This window comes from Octodon degus, unplaced genomic scaffold (assembly GCF_000260255.1).
Source record: "Octodon degus isolate 3935 unplaced genomic scaffold, OctDeg1.0 scaffold00295, whole genome shotgun sequence".
NCBI classification, from domain to species: domain Eukaryota; kingdom Metazoa; phylum Chordata; class Mammalia; order Rodentia; family Octodontidae; genus Octodon; species Octodon degus.
Window position 1 is genome coordinate 491,828 of NW_004524871.1, and position 9,535 is coordinate 501,362.

Sequence of the window (9,535 nt, forward strand, 5' to 3'; positions counted from 1 at the left end):
CAGTATTTTCTTGCTGAAAGATACTGCTGAGGTATTGTGCAGGTGTTTACCCAAAAATTCAAATATTTATAAAGTATTTATATTGGCTTGAAGATCCTGTAAATCATCATGGGGAAAAGATGTATCAAAATAAATGGAAGTCACTTCAGAAACAAACTTAAGTCCATTTCAGTTAAATAAATTGTTTAAAGCAAAAAAAAAAATCTTAACTTCATAATTATACTTAAAAACTGAACCCATCATCTTTAGAGGATGACAGGAAACCTGGTGACTGAAAGCAACATCAAGCATGAACCACACCAACGAGTAACCAAATAGCAGCAAAGGGGAGCATCTCTGGCTGATTTGTAAAAGCAAGAAAACAGAGGTGCAGTGTGGCCAGGTCGTAGCTCTCAATGAATTAATGTAGCCAAAAAATAACATTCAAACAAATACTGATGAGCAGATAACCATGTGCCTCCTGATACAAAATACACCACCTCAAGACTTGTCAAAGAGATCAAATTTAGATAAGGCTTCAGAATAGAGCTACCCATGTACAGAAAGAGAAAGAGCTCAGCTGCTCTCGGAAGTGTGTAATTAGCTAAATGAGAGCGAAGGAAACTGTAGTCGCCAGGTCTCTACCAAACAGAAGTTGTGAAGACGACAACAGATGGAACCTGCATGCCAAGTTTTCTAAACTGGGGAAGACTAAGCTCTCAAAGCTGAATGACAGACTCCTAAGGGAAGGTCAGGAAGCACTGCTGGTGGGGACGGCGCACCTCAAAAGCGTCAGCACAGAATCACCGTGCTCCAGCAGTCACATTTCTAGGTCAGTACCCCACGGCAGGGACTCCACCACGTATGTGCACATGCATGTTCACAGCAGCATCATTCCCAGAAGCCCTGAGGCAGGAACAGCCCCAAGTGTCATCCATGCACAGATGGACGAATAAGATGTAGTATGCACAAAGCGGTACACTGCGCAGCTCACTCACAAAGGAAAGAAGTTCAGCCTCATGCTGCACAATAATATGGCTGAACGTCCAAGACATCTGCTACGTAAAGTATGCTGGCCACAAAAGATGAAGTGCGTAAACTTCCAAGCAGGTGGTGCTAGAGAGTCAGCCTCAGAGAGGAAAGGAGTGGTGGCGGCCAGGGCTGGAGAGGGGTCGATTGGGACTTAGGGCTTCATGGGCACAGTGTTTCATGGGTGTAGGAAGAAGAACCCTTCCAGAGACAGATGGCAGAGACAGTTGTACAGTAACGCAAATGCACTTAATGACATGAAGCATACACTTAGAAGCTGTTCAAGCTATGAGTTTACTATAATATGTTTTACAGTAAAACATATATTAAAATAAATAAAAAATAATAAACACTACAGTGATGCTATCGGGTTAAGCAGGTAGCCCAGTGGTATAGCACCTGCCTAGCAAGAAGCCCTGGGTTCAATCAAGTACAAGGAATAACTCCTTGGGTATCCAGCAATAAAGAAAAAGAAATCAAGTCACTTGTTAGAGGAAAATAAATTCAGAAGACCTCATCTTTCCTCACAGTGATTTTCCATACCACAAATTAATAGATTACTCTTCAAAATAATAAAATGCCTAATCAAATACAGTTTGACCCAAAGGTTTCATATTGAGCCAGGCCCTATTTCAATTGTAAAGACCAAAAAGATCCGCTGGGGATACACAGGTGCTCGGGTCCCACTGTCTCCAAACTCCAAGAGACAATCAGGAAAATGAAGCAAAGGAACTAGCAAGCAAATCTAAGATAAAACAATGAAAATAAGAATGTATGATGGGGTAAAAATGAAATAACTCACAAAAACTAGGGCAAATAGGGTGGGAGGCAAGGTAACATTCCTGAGCACCTCAGGCCTCCTGGCCAAGAATCCAAAGCCTCCCCGAGGGCCAGGGTGCAGCTCAGTGGAACAGCACACGCTCAGCGTGCATGAGCCCCTGGCCCAACCCCATCACTCAACAAAAAGGTACCACATAAACCTGATGAGAGAGCAACATGCATTAGCAAGCAGTCTGAAGATGACAGTAATAAGAGAATACAAAGTGCTTAAGAGAAACAGGGAAGGGGGAGGGGACAGGTAGAAGGACACAGGGACATGGCTGAAGTCACCAACCAGAACAGGAGCTTCCTCCAGGAGGAACCCAAGGTGGAGAATTCATGGTGCTTCATAAAGTTATAATCAAAAAGGGGCTGGCAAGATAGCTCAACAGAGGGCCAGAAAATTGGCTCAGCAGATTAAAGTGCCTGCTTAGGCAGACACAGGGGCTGGGGGTTCAATCCCGGGTGGGTAGTGCTGGCCCTGCCCCCAGGGCACGCTGAGATGGGATTGAGACTGGGCATGAGGGCACACGCCTGTAATCCCCGGGCTTGAAAGGCTGAAAACAGGACGATCACTACAAGTCTAATCTACGTAGAAAGACCCTGGAGACCCTGGAGACCTTAAAAAATACAAAAAGAAAGGAGGAGAGGAGAGAAGAGAAGGCAAGAAAGCAAGTGAGCACTAGCTCAGTGGACTAAGCACCTGCTTAGGCAAGCACAAGGACCGCTGGGGTTTGATCCCTGGCACCACACTGAGACCAGACATGGTGTCACACATCTGTAATCCCAACCCTAGGGAGGCTGAAAACAGGAAGATCACTACAAGTCCGAGCTGCAGAATGAGACCTTGTACATAATGTAAAAAATAAAACATTAAAATGGGCACCATTAGCAGTTAAGATAGTAAAAACTTCAAGCATATGTAAATCACAGAGCACCCAATGAAAACAGTTAAAGAAAATTCTAAAAAACAAAAAACAAAATATGACAGACCCTAGACAAACTGCCATATTAATAGTGTAAATGGGCTACATTCACCAACTTAAAAATTTCATATGAAACAACACTCAACCCATTCACCCAAGACTAGGAACAAAAGAGATCTTCTTTATTTAGCTCACTAAAGAGCATCTACCAAACCCTACAGCCAGTATCATGCGCCTCTCGTCAGCATGCTGACAGTCCCTACCAGCTGTGGCAGGTGATCTTAACTATCACAGAGCTTGTGCTCGCTTCGGCAGCACATACACTAACGATCACAGAGCTCAGGTGCCTGGCGGGCCACAGGCTGGTGGCTGCCTGGGAGGCTCACAATGCCGGATCGACAAGGCGCAAGGGGCACGCTGTGCAGGTGAAGGGTGCAACGCGGGACACTGTCCTCAAAGTCCTTACAACATAGGAAAAAAAATTAAAGAACAGCTGTGAAAGATTAAGAAGTACATTTTCTATAGTATAGGAGAGGCCAAGGGGAAGAGCCCAGGCTGGGGCCGAGGGCCCCCTGCCCACCCCAGGAAAGTCCCTGCCCACAGACAGCTGGGATCTCAGCTCCACCCTCCAGCAGTGAGGACAGGCTGAGGTGCATCTGATGGTCGCTGAAGCCCTGTCCGCCTCTCACACCAAGCGACAGCACTGAGTGAGCGCCGGCTGTGCTGGAAAGGGAGCTCAGAACTGACTGCAACCTAACACAAGTGCGACCCTTCTCGACATCCTCTTGACATCTCCATGAGCAGCCAACATCCGAGAGCAGCGGAGGCAACCTACGGCGCGCGCGCCACTGCAGGCCGCTGGCAGCACTGAAAGCTCTGAAAGGCTCACCAGCACTGTCACAGAGGATACAGACTGCAAGTGAGGATGCGCCCCCAGGAGACTGTATTTTAGGTGATCATGGTTTGAGTAAAGTTTTCAGAGTGAATCTAATTTCCTAGTGTTGCTGAGGAGCTGCTGTTTACTGGTTTTGTATTTTCAAAAAGACATTATTTCTTTCTAAGGCCTTCAACATTTTTTCAGGGCTGCAGAAGTACCTGTGCTCTCAGCTCCTGTGGAGGTCAAAACAGGAGGATCACTTGAGCCCAGGAGCTTGAGGCCAGCCTAGGAAACAGCATAATGGGACCCTGTCCGGAGGAGAGGCGCAGGTAGCTGCAGAGCCCACAGGAGAGGGGGTGCTGTGACCCCCCAGGACTCCTTTCCACAAGCCAACCCACAAGGCTTCTGTTAACTCAGAGAGAGAAAAGCAACTCTCTAACAATGCGTGTAACAGGCTTAGCACACCTAATGACTAGAGGAGAAACCAGAGCCACAATGCACAAGAAACAGCCCGCCTGGGATCCAATGGTCAGCAAAGGGTCATGGTCATCTACATCACGATGGCCAGGCCACGCGCAGGACACTTGCTGCTGGGACCTGTGCCTCCCGCACCAGTTCCTAGCCAGCCAGCCACGGCGAGAAGAGGCCTCTGGAGAACGCCCACTGACTCCCCGAGAACGTGCCTGGTGCTTCCTCTCCCGGCAGCCACCACCTCTGCCAGGTGCGGCACATGGAAACTCAGTGCATAAACCTCATTGTTTTAAATAAAGCCAGGAGAAAGAACTGCTTCTCAGATGTGAAACAAAACCCAAATACATCTAGGTAATATGTGTTAACTCTGCTGATCTAGAATCTCAGAAACAGAAGCCAGCGGTATCTATCAGCACAGCTGACCTTGGAATTCCTCCCTATAACTTCAAGTCCAGAAGCCACAAAAGATAAGACTGATAAATATGACAAAACAAACATCAAAAATTTCAAAGACAAATGTGAAAGAAATGTTGAAACAGTAAATTTTACCACGAAGTCCATCTTCTCAGTGAAGTGCATGAGAACACAGGCGGCTCCTACAGAGTCGTGGACACAGCCCCCTTCACAAAGGGAGAAGCACACATTAAACTACATCCAGACGCCCTTTGCACCTGCTGGATGGGGAAACTCAGGAAGTGTGGCCACACAGCCCACCTGGACCTGTGAGGCTCAGTTGCCACACCCCAGGGGCGGTTCAGTCTAGGATCTCTGAGGACACTCACCCTCGCCGCCACAGTCAGACCTGACCCTGCAGTTCTGGGAATCTGTCATAGGGGTGTGTTTGCATGTTGTGAGCTGAAATGAAGAGAAAAAAGAGAATTATGTTCACTCTCTCAACTGTCGGGAAGATCAATATTATGGTTGGGGGAGCAGTAAGACACTCAGCAGAGTAAGTGCCTGCTTTGGCAAGCTCCGGGTTCAATCCTCAACCCCACATGCCCTACGGCACGCTGAGCCAGCCACTGAGTCCAGGCACGGTGGTGCATGCCTAGAATCCCAGTGCTGGTGAGGCTGAAAACAGGAGGATCGGTACAAGTCTGAGCTGCACAGTGAGACCCTATACCAAATACATAAATGAAAAAAGAAAAAAAAAATGAAGTGCAATGGAACAAAATATGTTTTAATTGTATTTTGTTTGTAAAAGCAAGATTTGAAGCCAAGGATGTATCTCAGTGGCCCAGCACCTGCCTGGCAACCTCAAGGCCCTGAGTTCAATTTCCAGTACCAAAGAAAATAAAAGCAAGTTTTAGAAATAAATGGTCCTGGTTACTTTTCTCTCCTTGCTGGGACAAAATGGCAGACACCCAAAATTCAGGAAGAAAATGTTTATTTAGCTCACAGTTAGTGGATGTTTCCGTCCACACTTGGCTGGCTCCAAGGCAGAGCAGCACATGGGAGAGGGCAGCTGTTCATGGCAGTGGAAAGCAGCAAAGAGCAGAGGGAGGGGCAGCAGCTGCAGCTGCAAGCCTCTCTCCTCACCTTATGTTGCTCTCCATCCAGGGTGGGCATAGCACCCACATCCATAATCTCAGCACTGGATCATGAATTAATCACAAATTCCAGAAGCCACCGCAATGACTACATAAGCCTTCAGGGGGACAACTAGATACAAATCATAACATAAACCCAACACCCTTAACAGAGGACTGTTTAATTCAATTATGGTTCAAAGATTAAATGGAAAACCAGACAGGTAGGGAGGAGGAGACTAGAGGTTAGGAAGGTGGCTATGGGCCGGGGAAGGGTCCCAAAGGCATCAAGTACTCGAAGCACATGCAGGAAAATGCATTTTAAGGCTTTTAGTAAATAAAGAAGTGACTATCAAAAGCATTTTCAAATTTGTCTAAAAATACACACGAGAATGCTAGAAAGATACATGGAAAACTAACAGGACTGAACGGACAGAATAGATCGCAGTCAACTTTTGAGTGAATGCCTCTTAATAACTGCTTTTACTTTCTGAATCATGTGGCCGTATTATGTAACATATTAATAGTACAAGTTTGCACATCACGGTGCAGCAGCTCTCCTTACTTCTAGGCCCACGGGGCAGTGGAGGCCCAGGCTGTGCATGCACCTCCCTCCCAGGGCTCCTGTGCTCCAGGCCCAGTCATCCTTCCTCACCTCAGGGACCCTTACTGCTCCCTGCAAGCCCTGGCGCGGCGGCCCTCCTCCCATGTGACCTGGTGCCAGAAATGCTGCTCTTGGAGAAAGAGACAGGAGGAAGCAACAACAGGGCCGTGTCCAGAGCCTGCACTGGGGAAACCTGCAGGGGCTACAGTGAAGGCAGAGACGGAAGCCTTGGCAGTCCAGCGACGGTGGCTGCCAATGTCCCATGCAGCACACTTCCTGAAACAACCTGGCCAGGCCTGGGCCTTGACGCCACTTCTTCACAGAAGGCCAGCCCATCAGTGACTCCAACAGAGCCCCATCCACACCCTGCCCACATGGAGGGCCTGGAGGGCATCTCATCTTCCCTGGTCTGCCTCCTCTTCTGCCTTGCCCACACTTCAATCACAATACCAGATGGTCTAGTCACCTTCAGGTGGAGTGATGAGTGAAACCAGACCCCAAGAAGCTGAGGTCCAGCTCCTTGGCCACACTGGCCACGACCAGCCACCACAGGCCCTGGGGCATCCAGGACCATGGCAGGCGGCCGCCTCCACTTAGAGCCTGGCCCAAGGACTCATCCCCACCCAGCATGGGGCGGGACTTCTGCAGCCCCTCTCCACTGTTCCCCCTGCCATAACCGCCACAGTGCCTTCCTCAGGGCAACAGCACCTCAACGCTTCAGGCACAGTTTCTGCACAGCTCCTTGGCCTCTCCACAAACCACTCCTGCTAAGTCCTTCAGCCATAGCTTACAAAGCTATCAGAACCACTTTTTTGACCATGAGCACCTCACCTGTCCAACCTCTTTTTGTCAAGAAATTCCTACAGCAATCCATGTGCTTCTAATTTGCAAGAGAATTTTGTTTTAGGTTTTCAGCTTCTCTCCTTTTCAGGGGAAATGAGAAATAGGGAATTAGTTTAAAATATTTAATTCATACATAAGATAACTGCCTTTCACTCATTTAAAGCAAAGTCTTAGCATGTTATGATGGTACATACCATGTTATGGTGCTGGGAGGCTGAGGCAGGAGGACTACAATTTGGAGCAAAATTTGGGTAATGTAGTGAAACCCAGTCTCCAAATAAAAAATTAAAAATGAGCTGGAGATGTAGCTCAGTGCAAAGGCCTGGTTTCAACCCCCAGTGCTGGAGTGGAGAGAGAGAGAGAGAGAGAGAGAGAGAGAGAGAGAGAGAGAGAGAGAGACAGAGATAGAGACCGAGAGAAAGGGAAAAGAAGAAAGTGGCAGGGAGGGAGTCAGGTCTTCAGAGAGCAAAGTCAAGCCACCCTCACCATCTCACGGGTAGTCATGAGACAATGCCACGTGGAAAGCCCACCTGGCACTGATGCCCTCTCCACATGGCAGTCTCACGCCTGCCCAACTAAGTTGTACCCCTGCCCTCCCACATTTTTCCTGTGGGTTCTGGTTCAGCAGAGCAGTCAGCAGCCCAGTCCAGGTTGCTGGAAAATGTTCCACCCCCAGCCAATCTTTCTGAAAGGCAGAAACCAAGAGCTCTCCTCCAGCCCACAGTCAAGTGCTCACTTTCCCATCCCCAGCAGGACCGCACGGAGACAGGCACGCCACTGCACACTTCTCTCTTGTCCTCTGCACCTGGACAAAGCACCAGGACCAAGCCCGCCCCGTAGGCATGCTCCTCACTCGGACAGCACAACCCAGCTGCGTCTGGCCTCCAGCACAACTGAAGCCGACAAACCAGCAGCTCCACCCTCTCCCACCAGTGTCCCTGAAACACAAGGCCATGAGCCCTGTGAATCAGGCCAAAGCGCCCTGCTCTCTGGAAGCTCCCGCTCCTCAGCCGCCCATCCTTCCTGAAGCAGCTGCTCTGTTTTCTCTGCAGCTGAACTACCCTAGAAAGCTGTCACTCTCCCACAGCGCTGCTGAAAGCCAAGCACTGCAGTCTTGGCGAACTCTGGCTACAGAGCACCAAGCATCCCGGCTGGCCTTTTAGAGGTTTCCACGAAATCACATCCTCAATCAGAATAAACCAGGCTCCCAAGTGGGGCTGCAGTGACAGAGACATTAACAGCAGAGATAGCGGCACACTCCTTCCAGCATGCGAACTACCAGTCTCCTTCCAGAAATAGCTGAAGACTACAGGATTTCTGTTGTTGTTAAAATAACTACAGCCTTTATTCTAGGGTTGGGACAACATCTGATTTATTCAAATGCCCCAGCTTTTAAACATGATCACAGTCTTTGAACTTAGCCGGGAGGTACGTGGTGGAGAGAAAACCCGAGGCTTGGGTTCAGTTCCCAGGCGGTTGTGAGAGGAGCTTGGCTGTGCCTGGGTCCCTCCTCCCCCCTGCCCACTGCCTGAGGGAGGGGAGAAGGGCTCTCCTGTCCCTCGGACACAGTCACCAAAACTCACCTTCGGCACCAGCCTCCCTTCACCTGGTGAGTGACTCCCAACAGTGCCCAGAAAGCTCTATAGAACTCAGATCAGAGACTGCTCTGCCGTCCCAAAACTTAGGACCTGCCAAAGGCGACAGGAGAACATGCCGCTCGTGACAGAATTCTGGTCTGCGCCACCTCGACGCCCCAATGACAGATGCTCCCACTCTGCAGATGTGAGCACTGCTGGAGAAAAAAGGCTGCACACTGAGCAGCTACGACTGCAGATGGCAGGAGCCCCTCGACAGCTACAGCACGGCTCTGGGTCCAGCCCCAGCACAGGCCCCACGGGAGCTTGCTCAGGGACGAGTCCGCAGAGGGAGCGAGCACTACAGAGAATTGGCTGTCCAGGAAGCACGACAGGAGGGAAGACGCTCAGCTGGAGAGAAGAGTCCCAGAGTTTCTGTGAAGACCAGCTGTCGAAGGGGTCTGCGAACTGCTCCACAGACCATTTCCGTGAGGGCAGGAAAGTACCTCCAAACCAAGCACAGTAGCTCCTATGGTTTTCCTGTAACTGTAACAGAATATGTACGCATGTCCCTAAAGCCTGCTCAGCCACTCCCCCAAGGGCTCTTGCTGGGAGCGTCTTGTGATGTTGGAATCCACTTTTCTATCAATCAAGAGCACTCACGGTAACTCACCGGCAACCTCTCAGCTACTCCATATAAAGCCAAACCACAAAGACACCTGGCAACTGAACAAGCCAAGCAGGCTGCCCCTACACCAATTATGGAGTAAAAAGTGTGCAAAAAGAATTATTTTCACAATTAAAACTATCATTTGAGACCCAGTCCTAGCCCAGGTGCGGTGAGTGTGTGGAGAGCTTCCTGCTACCCTGTGCCTGCGGGACCA

General features: G+C 49.3%; 1 protein-coding gene and 1 pseudogene across 1 annotated transcript in view; one reads left to right on the plus strand and one right to left on the minus strand.

Moving 5' to 3' along the window:
- Positions 1-9,535, minus strand: part of Ldlrad4 (low density lipoprotein receptor class A domain containing 4) — a 324,839-nt gene that overhangs the window by 264,174 nt on the left and 51,130 nt on the right. Inside the window, exon 2 of the mRNA XM_023707484.1 lies at positions 4,884-4,956. The gene's annotated coding sequence lies outside the window, so the exon portion shown is untranslated. The remainder of the gene's footprint in view (positions 1-4,883; positions 4,957-9,535) is intronic.
- The window catches only part of LOC101577295, a 64,673-nt pseudogene that overhangs the window by 33,022 nt on the left and 22,116 nt on the right, over positions 1-9,535 (plus strand).